General features: G+C 32.1%; 13 non-coding genes across 13 annotated transcripts; all 13 read right to left on the reverse strand.

Moving 5' to 3' along the window:
• Positions 1-509: 509 nt before the first annotated feature.
• On the reverse strand, positions 510-583 carry TRNAI-AAU (transfer RNA isoleucine (anticodon AAU)). The gene has a single exon. It is a non-coding gene; the product is annotated as a tRNA-Ile (tRNA).
• A 3,379-nt stretch (positions 584-3,962) lies between these two features.
• Positions 3,963-4,036, reverse strand: TRNAI-UAU (transfer RNA isoleucine (anticodon UAU)). The gene has a single exon. It is a non-coding gene; the product is annotated as a tRNA-Ile (tRNA).
• Positions 4,037-4,825: 789 nt separating this feature from the next.
• On the reverse strand, positions 4,826-4,899 carry TRNAI-AAU (transfer RNA isoleucine (anticodon AAU)). The gene has a single exon. It is a non-coding gene; the product is annotated as a tRNA-Ile (tRNA).
• Positions 4,900-5,688: 789 nt separating this feature from the next.
• TRNAI-AAU (transfer RNA isoleucine (anticodon AAU)) lies at positions 5,689-5,762 on the reverse strand. The gene has a single exon. It is a non-coding gene; the product is annotated as a tRNA-Ile (tRNA).
• Positions 5,763-6,551: 789 nt separating this feature from the next.
• On the reverse strand, positions 6,552-6,625 carry TRNAI-AAU (transfer RNA isoleucine (anticodon AAU)). Its single transcript has one exon. It is a non-coding gene; the product is annotated as a tRNA-Ile (tRNA).
• A 789-nt stretch (positions 6,626-7,414) lies between these two features.
• TRNAI-AAU (transfer RNA isoleucine (anticodon AAU)) lies at positions 7,415-7,488 on the reverse strand. Its single transcript has one exon. It is a non-coding gene; the product is annotated as a tRNA-Ile (tRNA).
• A 789-nt stretch (positions 7,489-8,277) lies between these two features.
• TRNAI-AAU (transfer RNA isoleucine (anticodon AAU)) lies at positions 8,278-8,351 on the reverse strand. The gene has a single exon. It is a non-coding gene; the product is annotated as a tRNA-Ile (tRNA).
• Positions 8,352-9,140: 789 nt separating this feature from the next.
• Positions 9,141-9,214, reverse strand: TRNAI-AAU (transfer RNA isoleucine (anticodon AAU)). Its single transcript has one exon. It is a non-coding gene; the product is annotated as a tRNA-Ile (tRNA).
• Positions 9,215-10,003: 789 nt separating this feature from the next.
• On the reverse strand, positions 10,004-10,077 carry TRNAI-AAU (transfer RNA isoleucine (anticodon AAU)). Its single transcript has one exon. It is a non-coding gene; the product is annotated as a tRNA-Ile (tRNA).
• Positions 10,078-11,729: 1,652 nt separating this feature from the next.
• Positions 11,730-11,803, reverse strand: TRNAI-GAU (transfer RNA isoleucine (anticodon GAU)). Its single transcript has one exon. It is a non-coding gene; the product is annotated as a tRNA-Ile (tRNA).
• A 2,515-nt stretch (positions 11,804-14,318) lies between these two features.
• Positions 14,319-14,392, reverse strand: TRNAI-AAU (transfer RNA isoleucine (anticodon AAU)). Its single transcript has one exon. It is a non-coding gene; the product is annotated as a tRNA-Ile (tRNA).
• Positions 14,393-16,044: 1,652 nt separating this feature from the next.
• TRNAI-AAU (transfer RNA isoleucine (anticodon AAU)) lies at positions 16,045-16,118 on the reverse strand. The gene has a single exon. It is a non-coding gene; the product is annotated as a tRNA-Ile (tRNA).
• Positions 16,119-16,907: 789 nt separating this feature from the next.
• TRNAF-AAA (transfer RNA phenylalanine (anticodon AAA)) lies at positions 16,908-16,981 on the reverse strand. The gene has a single exon. It is a non-coding gene; the product is annotated as a tRNA-Phe (tRNA).
• Between the last annotated feature and the right edge of the window lie 165 nt (positions 16,982-17,146).

Here is a 17,146-nt window from a genome sequence, read left to right on the forward strand (position 1 = left end):
TCCCCTTGAAGGAAATATAGACATACAAATGATACTGAAGAAAACACATCTATTTTCAACATTAAAGGAGCATCAAGTATTGGCTTGGAGACGGATTGAAAGTATGTCCTTGGCATTTTTAACTTTATGCTCTGAAGACTAAACTAATAGGCTCACTAAATATATAGCAAACTATTGAAGAAATAGCAGATGATGAAGTGCTACTGATTGTTAACCCGGGATAGTTGGAAAGCTTATATTCAGCTGTTTACATTCATACTATTTTTATATTTCATCAACAAGACAAAACAAAAATGACCTCAATAAATTGCAATAAATAAGAGATTTAGTTACTTGGTGTTAGAACTTAGAACCATTAATAGATATTCCAGGAGCTTTCAGAATAATAATTAATTCTACAACTATATCAAATGTATTCATCCAATCCTTCAAGCATCGTTTGATCCAAGGTGATAAACAGTCAAAAATGAGACACAAGAAAAATTAATCTTTTTTCAAACAATTAAACTTGGCCTGTACAGGGATCGAACCTGTGACCTTGGCGTTATTAGCACCACGCTCTAACCATCTGAGCTAACAGGCCGGTCTGCACAAATTCCTGGAAGTCCAGCATATGAAGAAGTGCGAATGATAGTTAACCCGGGAGATTTGGAAAGCTTAATTTCGGAGGTTTACCATGAAGTTATAAATATATAATATCAACATGAAGAAACTAATATGACTTTAGAAAAATTACAATACAAAAGAAATTTTCATACTTAGTGTTAGAACTTAGAGCCATTAATGTTTTTTCCATGTGTTTTAGCAATAAATAACAATTCATCACCTATATGCAATTGATTCATCTAATCATTGTGTCAGCTTCCCCTCGAAGGAAATATAGACATACAAATGATACTGAAGAAAATACATCTATTTTCAACATTAAAGGAGCATCAAGTATTGGCTTAGAGACTGATTGAAAGTATGTTCTTGGCATTGTTAACTTTATGCTCTAAAGACTAAACTAATAGGCTCAATAAATATATAGCATACTATTGAAGAAATAGCAGATGATGAAGTGCTACCGATTGTTAACCCGGGATAGTTGGAAAGCTTATATTCAGCTGTTTACATTCATACTATCTTTATATTTCATCAACAAGACAAAACAAAAATGACCTCAATAAATTGCAATAAATAAGAGATTTAGTTACTTGGCGTTAGAACTTAGAAACATTAATAGATATTCCAGGAGCTTTCAGAATAATAATTAATTCTACAACTATATCAAATGCATTCATCCAATCCTTCAAGCAGCGTTTGATTCAAGGTGATAAACAGTCAAAAATGAGACACAAGAAAAATTAATCTTTTTTCAATCAATTAAACTTGGTCTGTACAGGGATCGAACCTGTGACCTTGGCGTTATTAGCACCACGCTCTAACCATCTGAGCTAACAGGCCATTTTGCACAAATTCCTGGAAGTCCAGCATATGAAGAAGTGCTAATGATAGTTAACCCGGGAGATTTGGAAAGCTTAATTTCGAAGGTGTACCATGAAGTTATAAATATAAATTATCAACATGAAGAAACTAATATGACTTTAGAAAAATTACAATACAAAAGAGATTTTCATACTTAGTGTTAGAACTTAGAACCATTAATGTTTTTTCCATGTGTTTTAGCAATAAATAACAATTCATCACCTATATGCAATTGATTCATTTAATCATTCTATCAGCTTCCCCTCAAAGGAAATATAGACATACACATTTTACAGAAGAAAATACATCTATTTTCAACATTAAAGGAGCATCACTTATTGGCTTGGAGACTGATTGAAAGTATGTCCTTGGCATTTTTAACTTTATGCTCTAAAGACTAAACTAATAGGCTCACTAAATATATAGCATACTATTGAAGAAATAGCAGATGATGAAGTGCTACTGATTGTTAACCCGGGATAGTTGGAAAGCTTATATTCAGCTGTTTACATTCATACTATCTTTATATTTCATCAACAAGACAAAACAAAAATGACCTCAATAAATTGCAATAAATAAGAGATTTAGTTACTTGGTGTTAGAACTTAGAACCAATTATAGATATTCCAGGAGCTTTCAGAATGATAATTAATTCTACAACTATATCAAATGTATTCATCCAATCCTTCAAGTAGCTTATGATCCAAGGTGATAAACAGTCAAAAATGAGACACAAGAAAAATGTATCTTTTTACAAACAATTAAACTTGGCCTGTACAGGGATCGGACCTGTGACCTTGGCGTTATTAGCACCACGCTCTAACCATCTGAGCTAACAGGCCATTTTGCACAAATTCCTGGAAGTCCAGCATATGAAGAAGTGCTAATGATAGTTAACCCGGGAGATTTGGAAAGCTTAATTTCAGAGGTGTACCATGAAGTTATAAATATATAATATCAACATGAAGAAACTTATATGACTTTAAAAAAATTACAATACAAAAGAGATTTTCATACTTAGTGTTAGAACTTAGAACCATTAATGTTTTTTTCCATGTGTTTTAGCAATAAATAACAATTCATCACCTATATGCAATTGATTCATTTAATCATTCTATCAGCTTCCCCTCAAAGGAAATATAGAGATACACATGATACAGAAGAAAATACATCTATTTTCAACATTAAAGGAGCATCAAGTATTGGCTTGGAGACGGATTGAAAGTATGTCCTTGGCATTTTTAACTTTATGCTCTGAAGACTAAACTAATAGGCTCACTAAATATATAGCATACTATTGAAGAAATAGCAGATGATGAAGTGCTACTGATTGTTAACCCGGGATAGTTGGAAAGCTTATATTCAGCTGTTTACATTCATACTATTTTTATATTTCATCAACAAGACAAAACAAAAATGACCTCAATAAATTGCAATAAATAAGAGATTTAGTTACTTGGTGTTAGAACTTAGAACCATTAATAGATATTCCAGGAGCTTTCAGAATAATAATTAATTCTACAACTATATCAAATGTATTCATCCAATCCTTCAAGCATCGTTTGATCCAAGGTGATAAACAGTCAAAAATGAGACACAAGAAAAATTAATCTTTTTTCAAACAATTAAACTTGGCCTGTACAGGGATCGAACCTGTGACCTTGGCGTTATTAGCACCACGCTTTAACCATCTGAGCTAACAGGCCGGTCTGCACAAATTCCTGGAAGTCCAGCATATGAAGAAGTGCTAATAATAGTTAACCCGGGCGATTTGGAAAGCTTAATTTCGGAGGTTTACCATGAAGTTATAAATATATAATATCAACATGAAGAAACTAATATGACTTTAGAAAAATTACAATACAAAAGAGATTTTCATACTTAGTGTTAGAACTTAGAGCCATTAATGTTTTTTCCATGTGTTTTAGCAATAAATAACAATTCATCACCTAAATGCAATTGATTCATTTAATCATTCTATCAGCTTCCCCTCAAAGGAAATATAGAGATACACATGATACAGAAGAAAATACATCTATTTTCAACATTAAAGGAGCATCAAGTATTGGCTTGGAGACGGATTGAAAGTATGTCCTTGGCATTTTTAACTTTATGCTCTGAAGACTAAACTAATAGGCTCACTAAATATATAGCATACTATTGAAGAAATAGCAGATGATGAAGTGCTACTGATTGTTAACCCGGGATAGTTGGAAAGCTTATATTCAGCTGTTTACATTCATACTATTTTTATATTTTATCAACAAGACAAAACAAAAATGACCTCAATAAATTGCAATAAATAAGAGATTTAGTTACTTGGCGTTAGAACTTAGAACCATTAATAGATATTCCAGGAGCTTTCAGAATAATAATTAATTCTACAACTATATCAAATGTATTCATCCAATCCTTCAAGCAGCATTTGATCCAAGGTGATAAACAGTCAAAAATGAGACACAAGAAAAATTAATCTTTTTTCAAACAATTAAACTTGGCCTGTACAGAGATCGAACCTGTGACCTTGGCGTTATAAGCACCACGCTCTAACCATCTGAGCTAACAGGCTGGTCTGCACAAATTCCTGGAAGTCCAGCATATGAAGAAGTGCTAATGATAGTTAACCCGGGAGATTTGGAAAGCTTAATTTCGGAGGTTTACCATGAAGTTATAAATATATAATATCAACATGAAGAAACTAATATGACTTTAGAAAAATTACAATACAAAAGAGATGTTCATACTTAGTGTTAGAACTTAGAGCCATTAATGTTTTTTCCATGTGTTTTAGCAATAAATAACAATTCATCACCTATATGCAATTGATTCATCTAATCATTGTGTCAGCTTCCCCTCGAAGGAAATATAGACATACAAATGATACTGAAGAAAATACATCTATTTTCAACATTATGGGAGCATAAAGTATTGGCTTAGAGACTGATTGAAAGTATGTTCTTGGCATTGTTAACTTTATGCTCTAAAGACTAAACTAATAGGCTCAATAAATATATAGCATACTATTGAAGAAATAGCAGATGATGAAGTGCTACCGATTGTTAACCCGGGATAGTTGGAAAGCTTATATTCAGCTGTTTACATTCATACTATCTTTATATTTCATCAACAAGACAAAACAAAAATGACCTCAATAAATTGCAATAAATAAGAGATTTAGTTACTTGGTGTTAGAACTTAGAACCATTAATAGATATTCGAGGAGCTTTCAGAATAATAAATAATTCTACAACTATATCAAATGCATTCATACAATCCTTCAAGCAGCGTTTGATCCAAGGTGATAAACAGTCAAAAATGAGACACAAGAAAAATTAATCTTTTTTCAAACAATTAAACTTGGCCTGTACAGGGATCGAACCTGTGACCTTGGCGTTATTAGCACCACGCTCTAACCATCTGAGCTAACAGGCCATTTTGAACAAATTCCTGGAAGTCCTGCATATGAAGAAGTGCTAATGATAGTTAACCCGGGAGATTTGGAAAGCTTAATTTCGGAGGTGTACCATGAAGTTATAAATATAAATTATCAACATGAAGAAACTAATATGACTTTAGAAAAATTACAATACAAAAGAGATTTTCATACTTAGTGTTAGAACTTAGAACCATTAATGTTTTTTCCATGTGTTTTAGCAATAAATAACAATTCATCACCTATATGCAATTGATTCATCTAATCATTCTATCAGCTTCCCCTCAAAGGAAATATAGACATACACATTAAACAGAAGAAAATACATCTATTTTCAACATTAAAGGAGCATCACTTATTGGCTTGGAGACTGATTGAAAGTATGTCCTTGGCATTTTTAACTTTATGCTCTAAAGACTAAACTGATAGGCTCACTAAATATATAGCATACTATTGAAGAAATAGCAGATGATGAAGTGCTACTGATTGTTAACCCGGGATAGTTGGAAAGCTTATATTCAGCTGTTTACATTCATACTATCTTTATATTTCATCAACAAGACAAAACAAAAATGACCTCAATAAATTGCAATAAATAAGAGATTTAGTTACTTGGCGTTAGAACTTAGAACCAATTATAGATATTCCAGGAGCTTTCAGAATGATAATTAATTCTACAACTATATCAAATGTATTCATCCAATCCTTCAAGTAGCTTTTGATCCAAGGTGATAAACAGTCAAAAATGAGACACAAGAAACATTTATCTTTTTACAAACAATTTAACTTGGCCTGTACAGGGATCGAACCTGTGACCTTGGCGTTATTAGCACCATGCTCTAACCATCTGAGCTAACAGGCCATTTTGCACAAATTACTGGAAGTCCAGCATATGAAGAAGTGCTAATGATAGTTATCCCAGGAGATTTGGAAAGCTTAATTTCAGAGGTTTACCATGAAGTTATAAATATATAATATCAACATGAAGAAACTTATATGACTTTAAAAAAATTACAATACAAAAGAGATTTTCATACTTAGTGTTAGAACTTAGAACCATTAATGTTTTTTCCATGTGTTTTAGCAATAAATAACAATTCATCACCTATATGCAATTGATTCATTTAATCATTCTATCAGCTTCCCCTCAAAGGAAATATAGAGATACACATGATACAGAAGAAAATACATCTATTTTCAACATTAAAGGAGCATCAAGTATTGGCTTGGAGACGGATTGAAAGTATGTCCTTGGCATTTTTAACTTTATGCTCTGAAGACTAAACTAATAGGCTCACTAAATATATAGCATACTATTGAAGAAATAGCAGATGATGAAGTGCTACCGATTGTTAACCCGGGATAGTTGGAAAGCTTATATTCAGCTGTTTACATTCATACTTTTTTTATATTTCATCAACAAGACAAAACAAAAATGACCTCAATAAATTGCAATAAATAAGAGATTTATTTACTTGGTGTTAGAACTTAGAACAATTAATAGATATTTCAGGAGCTTTCAGAATAATAATTAATTCTACAACTATATCAAATGTATTCATCCAATCCTTCAAGCAGCATTTGATCCAAGGTGATAAACAGTCAAAAATGAGACACAAGAAAAATTAATCTTTTTTCAAACAATTAAACTTGGCCTGTACAGGGATCGAACCTGTGACCTTGGCGTTATTAGCACCACGCTCTAACCATCTGAGCTAACAGGCCGGTCTGCACAAATTCCTGGAAGTCCAGCATATGAAGAAGTGCTAATGATAGTTAACCCGGGAGATTTGGAAAGCTTAATTTCGGAGGTTTACCATGAAGTTATAAATATATAATATCAACATGAAGAAACTAATATGACTTTAGAAAAATTACAATACAAAAGAGATTTTCATACTTAGTGTTAGAACTTAGAGCCATTAATGTTTTTTCCATGTGTTTTAGCAATAAATAACAATTCATCACCTATATGCAATTGATTCATCTAATCATTGTGTCAGCTTCCCCTCGAAGGAAATATAGACATACAAATGATACTGAAGAAAATACATCTATTTTCAACATTAAAGGAGCATCAAGTATTGGCTTAGAGACTGATTGAAAGTATGTTCTTGGCATTGTTAACTTTATGCTCTAAAGACTAAACTAATAGGCTCAATAAATATATAGCATACTATTGAAGAAATAGCAGATGATGAAGTGCTACCGATTGTTAACCCGGGATAGTTGGAAAGCTTATATTCAGCTGTTTACATTCATACTATCTTTATATTTCATCAACAAGACAAAACAAAAATGACCTCAATAAATTGCAATAAATAAGAGATTTAGTTACTTGGCGTTAGAACTTAGAACCATTAATAGATATTCCAGGAGCTTTCAGAATAATAATTAATTCTACAACTATATCAAATGCATTCATCCAATCCTTCAAGCAGCGTTTGATCCAAGGTGATAAACAGTCAAAAATGAGACACAAGAAAAATTAATCTTTTTTCAAACAATTAAACTTGGCCTGTACAGGGATCGAACCTGTGACCTTGGCGTTATTAGCACCACGCTCTAACCATCTGAGCTAACAGGCCATTTTGAACAAATTCCTGGAAGTCCTGCATATGAAGAAGTGCTAATGATAGTTAACCCGGGAGATTTGGAAAGCTTAATTTCGGAGGTGTACCATGAAGTTATAAATATAAATTATCAACATGAAGAAACTAATATGACTTTAGAAAAATTACAATACAAAAGAGATTTTCATACTTAGTGTTAGAACTTAGAACCATTAATGTTTTTTCCATGTGTTTCAGCAATAAATAACAATTCATCACCTATATGCAATTGATTCATCTAATCATTCTATCAGCTTCCCCTCAAAGGAAATATAGACATACACATTAAACAGAAGAAAATACATCTATTTTCAACATTAAAGGAGCATCACTTATTGGCTTGGAGACTGATTGAAAGTATGTCCTTGGCATTTTTAACTTTATGCTCTAAAGACTAAACTGATAGGCTCACTAAATATATAGCATACTATTGAAGAAATAGCAGATGATGAAGTGCTACTGATTGTTAACCCGGGATAGTTGGAAAGCTTATATTCAGCTGTTTACATTCATACTATCTTTATATTTCATCAACAAGACAAAACAAAAATGACCTCAATAAATTGCAATAAATAAGAGATTTAGTTACTTGGCGTTAGAACTTAGAACCAATTATAGATATTCCAGGAGCTTTCAGAATGATAATTAATTCTACAACTATATCAAATGTATTCATCCAATCCTTCAAGTAGCTTTTGATCCAAGGTGATAAACAGTCAAAAATGAGACACAAGAAACATTTATCTTTTTACAAACAATTTAACTTGGCCTGTACAGGGATCGAACCTGTGACCTTGGCGTTATTAGCACCATGCTCTAACCATCTGAGCTAACAGGCCATTTTGCACAAATTACTGGAAGTCCAGCATATGAAGAAGTGCTAATGATAGTTATCCCAGGAGATTTGGAAAGCTTAATTTCAGAGGTTTACCATGAAGTTATAAATATATAATATCAACATGAAGAAACTTATATGACTTTAAAAAAATTACAATACAAAAGAGATTTTCATACTTAGTGTTAGAACTTAGAACCATTAATGTTTTTTCCATGTGTTTTAGCAATAAATAACAATTCATCACCTATATGCAATTGATTCATTTAATCATTCTATCAGCTTCCCCTCAAAGGAAATATAGAGATACACATGATACAGAAGAAAATACATCTATTTTCAACATTAAAGGAGCATCAAGTATTGGCTTGGAGACGGATTGAAAGTATGTCCTTGGCATTTTTAACTTTATGCTCTGAAGACTAAACTAATAGGCTCACTAAATATATAGCATACTATTGAAGAAATAGCAGATGATGAAGTGCTACCGATTGTTAACCCGGAATAGTTGGAAAGCTTATATTCAGCTGTTTACATTCATACTTTTTTTATATTTCATCAACAAGACAAAACAAAAATGACCTCAATAAATTGCAATAAATAAGAGATTTAGTTACTTGGCGTTAGAACTTAGAACAATTAATAGATATTTCAGGAGCTTTCAGAATAATAATTAATTCTACAACTATATCAAATGTATTCATCCAATCCTTCAAGCAGCATTTGATCCAAGGTGATAAACAGTCAAAAATGAGACACAAGAAAAATTAATATTTTTTCAAACAATTAAACTTGGCCTGTACAGGGATCGAACCTGTGACCTTGGCGTTATTAGCACCACGCTCTAACCATCTGAGCTAACAGGCCGGTCTGCACAAATTCCTGGAAGTCCAGCATATGAAGAAGTGCTAATGATAGTTAACCCGGGAGATTTGGAAAGCTTAATTTCGGAGGTTTACCATGAAGTTATAAATATATAATATCAACATGAAGAAACTAATATGACTTTAGAAAAATTACAATACAAAAGAGATTTTCATACTTAGTGTTAGAACTTAGAGCCATTAATGTTTTTTCCATGTGTTTTAGCAATAAATAACAATTCATCACCTATATGCAATTGATTCATCTAATCATTGTGTCAGCTTCCCCTCGAAGGAAATATAGACATACAAATGATACTGAAGAAAATACATCTATTTTCAACATTAAAGGAGCATCAAGTATTGGCTTAGAGACTGATTGAAAGTATGTTCTTGGCATTGTTAACTTTATGCTCTAAAGACTAAACTAATAGGCTCAATAAATATATAGCATACTATTGAAGAAATAGCAGATGATGAAGTGCTACCGATTGTTAACCCGGGATAGTTGGAAAGCTTATATTCAGCTGTTTACATTCATACTATCTTTATATTTCATCAACAAGACAAAACAAAAATGACCTCAATAAATTGCAATAAATAAGAGATTTAGTTACTTGGCGTTAGAACTTAGAACCATTAATAAATATTCCAGGAGCTTTCAGAATAATAATTAATTCTACAACTATATCAAATGCATTCATCCAATCCTTCAAGCAGCGTTTGATCCAAGGTGATAAACAGTCAAAAATGAGACACAAGAAAAATTAATCTTTTTTCAAACAATTAAACTTGGCCTGTACAGGGATCGAACCTGTGACCTTGGCGTTATTAGCACCACGCTCTAACCATCTGAGCTAACAGGCCATTTTGAACAAATTCCTGGAAGTCCTGCATATGAAGAAGTGCTAATGATAGTTAACCCGGGAGATTTGGAAAGCTTAATTTCGGAGGTGTACCATGAAGTTATAAATATAAATTATCAACATGAAGAAACTAATATGACTTTAGAAAAATTACAATACAAAAGAGATTTTCATACTTAGTGTTAGAACTTAGAACCATTAATGTTTTTTCCATGTGTTTTAGCAATAAATAACAATTCATCACCTATATGCAATTGATTCATCTAATCATTCTATCAGCTTCCCCTCAAAGGAAATATAGACATACACATTAAACAGAAGAAAATACATCTATTTTCAACATTAAAGGAGCATCACTTATTGGCTTGGAGACTGATTGAAAGTATGTCCTTGGCATTTTTAACTTTATGCTCTAAAGACTAAACTGATAGGCTCACTAAATATATAGCATACTATTGAAGAAATAGCAGATGATGAAGTGCTACTGATTGTTAACCCGGGATAGTTGGAAAGCTTATATTCAGCTGTTTACATTCATACTATCTTTATATTTCATCAACAAGACAAAACAAAAATGACCTCAATAAATTGCAATAAATAAGAGATTTAGTTACTTGGCATTAGAACTTAGAACCATTAATAGATATTCCAGGAGCTTTCAGAATAATAATTAATTCTGCAACTATATCAAATGTATTCATCCAATCCTTAAAGCAACGTTTGATCCAAGGTGATAAACAGTCAAAAATGAGACACAAGAAACATTTATCTTTTTACAAACAATTAAACTTGGCCTGTACAGGGATCGAACCTGTGACCTTGGTGTTATTAGCACCACGCTCTAACCATCTGAGCTAACAGGCCATTTTGCACAAATTACTGGAAGTCCAGCATATGAAGAAGTGCTAATGATAGTTAACCCGGGAGATTTGGAAAGCTTAATTTCAGAGGTTTGCCATGAAGTTATAAATATATAATATCAACATGAAGAAACTTATATGACTTTAAAAAAATTACAATACAAAAGAGATTTTCATACTTAGTGTTAGAACTTAGAACCATTAATGTTTTTTCCATGTGTTTTAGCAATAAATAACAATTCATCACCTATATGCAATTGATTCATTTAATCATTCTATCAGCTTCCCCTCAAAGGAAATATAGAGATACACATGATACAGAAGAAAATACATCTATTTTCAACATTAAAGGAGCATCAAGTATTGGCTTGGAGACGGATTGAAAGTATGTCCTTGGCATTTTTAACTTTATGCTCTGAAGACTAAACTAATAGGCTCACTAAATATATAGCATACTATTGAAGAAATAGCAGATGATGAAGTGCTACTGATTGTTAACCCGGGATAGTTGGAAAGCTTATATTCAGCTGTTTACATTCATACTATTTTTATATTTCATCAACAAGACAAAACAAAAATGACCTCAATAAATTGCAATAAATAAGAGATTTAGTTACTTGGTGTTAGAACTTAGAACCATTAATAGATATTCCAGGAGCTTTCAGAATAATAATTAATTCTACAACTATATCAAATGTATTCATCCAATCCTTCAAGCATCGTTTGATCCAAGGTGATAAACAGTCAAAAATGAGACACAAGAAAAATTAATCTTTTTTCAAACAATTAAACTTGGCCTGTACAGGGATCGAACCTGTGACCTTGGCGTTATCAGCACCACGCTCTAACCATCTGAGCTAACAGGCCGGTCTGCACAAATTCCTGGAAGTCCAGCATATGAAGAAGTGCTAATGATAGTTAACCCTGGAGATTTGGAAAGCTTAATTTCGGAGGTTTACCATGAAGTTATAAATATATAATATCAACATGAAGAAACTAATATGACTTTAGAAAAATTACAATACAAAAGAGATTTTCATACTTAGTGTTAGAACTTAGAGCCATTAATGTTTTTTCCATGTGTTTTAGCAATAAATAACAATTCATCACCTATATGCAATTGATTCATCTAATCATTGTGTCAGCTTCCCCTCGAAGGAAATATAGACATACAAATGATACTGAAGAAAATACATCTATTTTCAACATTAAAGGAGCATCAAGAATTGGCTTAGAGACTGATTGAAAGTATGTTCTTGGCATTGTTAACTTTATGCTCTAAAGACTAAACTAATAGGCTCAATAAATATAAAGCATACTATTGAAGAAATAGCAGATGATGAAGTGCTACCGATTTTTAACCCGGGATAGTTGGAAAGCTTATATTCAGCTGTTTACATTCATACTATCTTTATATTTCATCAACAAGACAAAACAAAAATGACCTCAATAAATTGCAATAAATAAGAGATTTAGTTACTTGGCGTTAGAACTTAGAACCATTAATAGATATTCCAGGAGCTTTCAGAATAATAATTAATTCTACAACTATATCAAATGCATTCATCCAATCCTTCAAGCAGCGTTTGATCCAAGGTGATAAACAGTCAAAAATGAGACACAAGAAAAATTAATCTTTTTTCAAACAATTAAACTTGGCCTGTACAGGGATCGAACCTGTGACCTTGGCGTTATTAGCACCACGCTCTAACCATCTGAGCTAAAAGGCCATTTTGCACAAATTCCTGGAAGTCCAGCATATGAAGAAGTGCTAATGATAGTTAACCCGGGAGATTTGGAAAGCTTAATTTCGGAGGTGTACCATGAAGTTATAAATATAAATTATCAACATGAAGAAACTAATATGACTTTAGAAAAATTACAATACAAAAGAGATTTTCATACTTAGTGTTAGAACTTAGAACCATTAATGTTTTTTCCATGTGTTTTAGCAATAAATAACAATTCATCACCTATATGCAATTGATTCATCTAATCATTCTATCAGCTTCCCCTCAAAGGAAATATAGACATACACATTATACAGAAGAAAATACATCTATTTTCAACATTAAAGGAGCATCACTTATTGGCGTGGAGACTGATTGAAAGTATGTCCTTGGCATTTTTAACTTTATGCTCTAAAGACTAAACTAATAGGCTCACTAAATATATAGCATACTATTGAAGAAATAGCAGATGATGAAGTGCTACTGATTGTTAACCCGGGATAGTTGGAAAGCTTATATTCAGCTGTTTACATTCATACTATCTTTATATTTCATCAACAAGACAAAACAAAAATGACCTCAATAAATTGCAATAAATAAGAGATTTAGTTACTTGGCGTTAGAACTTAGAACCAATTATAGATATTCCAGGAGCTTTCAGAATGATAATTAATTCTACAACTATATCAAATGTATTCATCCAATCCTTCAAGTAGCTTTTGATCCAAGGTGATAAACAGTCAAAAATGAGACACAAGAAAAATGTATCTTTTTACAAACAATTAAACTTGGCCTGTACAGGGATCGGACCTGTGACCTTGGCGTTATTAGCACCACGCTCTAACCATCTGAGCTAACAGGCCATTTTGCACAAATTCCTGGAAGTCCAGCATATGAAGAAGTGCTAATGATAGTTAACCCGGGAGATTTGGAAAGCTTAATTTCAGAGGTGTACCATGAAGTTATAAATATAAATTATCAACATGAAGAAACTAATATGACTTTAGAAAAATTACAATACAAAAGAGATTTTCATACTTAGTGTTAGAACTTAGAACCATTAATGTTTTTTCCATGTGTTTTAGCAATAAATAACAATTCATCACCTATATGCAATTGATTCATCTAAACATTCTATCAGCTTCCCCTCAAAGGAAATATAGACATACACATTATACAGAAGAAAATACATCTATTTTCAACATTAAAGGAGCATCAAGTATTGGCTTGGAGACTGATTGAAAGTATGTCCTTGGCATTTTTAACTTTATGCTCTACAGACTAAACTAATAGGCTCAATAAATACATAGCATACTATTGAAGAAATAGCAGATGATGAAGTGCTACCGATTGTTAACCCGGGATAGTTGGAAAGCTTATATTCAGCTGTTTACATTCATACTATCTTTATATTTCATCAACAAGACAAAACAAAAATGACCTCAATAAATTGCAATAAATAAGAGATTTAGTTACTTGGCGTTAGAACTTAGAACCATTAATAGATATTTCAGGAGCTTTCAGAATAATAATTAATTCTACAACTATATCAAATGTATTCATCCAATCCTTCAAGCAGCGTTTGATCCAAGGTGATAAACAGTCAAAAATGAGACACAAGAAACATTTATCTTTTTACAAACAATTAAACTTGGCCTGTACAGGGATCGAACCTGTGACCTTGGCGTTATTAGCACCACGCTCTAACCATCTGAGCTAACAGGCCATTTTGCACAAATTACTGGAAGTCCAGCATATGAAGAAGTGCTAATGATAGTTAACCCGGGAGATTTGGAAAGCTTAATTTCAGAGGTTTACCATGAAGTTATAAATATATAATATCAACATGAAGAAACTTATATGACTTTAAAAAAATTACAATACAAAAGAGATTTTCATACTTAGTGTTAGAACTTAGAACCATTAATGTTTTTCCCATGTGTTTTAGCAATAAATAACAATTCATCACCTATATGCAATTGATTCATCTAATCATTCTATCAGCTTCCCCTCAAAGGAAATATAGACATACACATTATACAGAAGAAAATACATCTATTTTCAACATTAAAGGAGCATCACTTATTGGCTTGGAGACTGATTGAAAGTATGTCCTTGGCATTTTTAACTTTATGCTCTAAAGACTAAACTAATAGGCTCACTAAATATATAGCATACTATTGAAGAAAAAGCAGATGATGAAGTGCTACTGATTGTTAACCCGGGATAGTTGGAAAGCTTATATTCAGCTGTTTACATTCATACTATCTTTATATTTCATCAACAAGACAAAACAAAAATGACCTCAATAAATTGCAATAAATAAGAGATTTAGTTACTTGGCGTTAGAACTTAGAACCAATTATAGATATTCCAGGAGCTTTCAGAATGATAATTAATTCTACAACTATATCAAATGTATTCATCCAATCCTTCAAGTAGCTTTTGATCCAAGGTGATAAACAGTCAAAAATGAGACACAAGAAAAATTTATCTTTTTACAAACAATTAAACTTGGCCTGTACAGGGATCGGACCTGTGACCTTGGCGTTATTAGCACCACTCTCTAACCATCTGAGCTAACAGGCCATTTTGCACAAATTCCTGGAAGTCCAGCATATGAAGAAGTGCTAATGATAGTTAACCCGGGAGATTTGGAAAGCGTAATTTCAGAGGTGTACCATGAAGTTATAAATATAAATTATCAACATGAAGAAACTAATATGACTTTAGAAAAATTACAATACAAAAGAGATTTTCATACTTAGTGTTAGAACTTAGAACCATTAATGTTTTTTCCATGTGTTTTAGCAATAAATAACAATTCATCACCTATATGCAATTGATTCATCTATACATTCTATTAGCTTCCCCTCAAAGGAAATATAGACATACACATTATACAGAAGAAAATACATCTATTTTCAACATTAAAGGAGCATCAAGTATTGGCTTGAAGACTGATTGAAAGTATGTCCTTGGCATTTTTAACTTTATGCTCTACAGACTAAACTAATAGGCTCAATAAATACATAGCATACTATTGAAGAAATAGCAGATGATGAAGTGCTACCGATTGTTAACCCGGGATAGTTGGAAAGCTTATATTCAGCTGTTTACATTCATACTATCTTTATATTTCATCAACAAGACAAAACAAAAATGACCTCAATAAATTGCAATAAATAAGAGATTTAGTTACTTGGCGTTAGAACTTAGAACCATTAATAGATATTTCAGGAGCTTTCAGAATAATAATTAATTCTACAACTATATCAAATGTATTCATCCAATCCTTCAAGCAGCGTTTGATCCAAGGTGATAAACAGTCAAAAATGAGACACAAGAAACATTTATCTTTTTACAAACAATTAAACTTGGCCTGTACAGGGATCGAACCTGTGACCTTGGCGTTATTAGCACCACGCTCTAACCATCTGAGCTAACAGGCCATTTTGCACAAATTACTGGAAGTCCAGCATATGAAGAAGTGCTAATGATAGTTAACCCGGGAGATTTGGAAAGCTTAATTTCAGAGGTTTACCATGAAGTTATAAATGTATAATATCAACATGAAGAAACTTATATGACTTTAAAAAAATTACAATACAAAAGAGATTTTCATACTTAGTGTTAGAACTTAGAACCATTAATGTTTTTTCCATGTGTTTTAGCAATAAATAACAATTCATCACCTATATGCAATTGATTCATTTAATCATTATATCAGCTTCCCCTCAAAGGAAATATAGAGATACACATGATACAGAAGAAAATACATCTATTTTCAACATTAAAGGAGCATCAAGTATTGGCTTGGAGACGGATTGAAAGTATGTCCTTGGCATTTTTAACTTTATGCTCTGAAGACTAAACTAATAGGCTCACTAAATATATAGCATACTATTGAAGAAATAGCAGATGATGAAGTGCTACTGATTGTTAACCCGGGATAGTTGGAAAGCTTATATTCAGCTGTTTACATTCATACTATTTTTATATTTCATCAACAAGACAAAACAAAAATGACCTCAATAAATTGCAATAAATAAGAGATTTAGTTACTTGGTGTTAGAACTTAGAACCATTAATAGATATTCCAGGAGCTTTCAGAATAATAATTAATTCTACAACTATATCAAATGTATTCATCCAATCCTTCAAGCATCGTTTGATCCAAGGTGATAAACAGTCAAAAATGAGACACAAGAAAAATTAATCTTTTTTCAAACAATTAAACTTGGCCTGTACAGGGATCGAACCTGTGACCTTGGCGTTTTTAGCACCATGCTCTAACAATCTGAGCTAACAGGCCGGTCTGCACAAATTTCTGGAAGTCCAGCATATGAAGAAGTGCTAATGATAGTTAACCCGGGAGATTTGGAAAGCTTAATTTCGGAGGTTTACCATGAAGTTATAAATATATAATATCAACATGAAGAAACTAATATGACTTTAGAAAAATTACAATACAAAAGAG

Source organism: Lissotriton vulgaris, chromosome 4_1, assembly GCF_964263255.1.
Source record: "Lissotriton vulgaris chromosome 4_1, aLisVul1.2, whole genome shotgun sequence".
NCBI classification, from domain to species: domain Eukaryota; kingdom Metazoa; phylum Chordata; class Amphibia; order Caudata; family Salamandridae; genus Lissotriton; species Lissotriton vulgaris.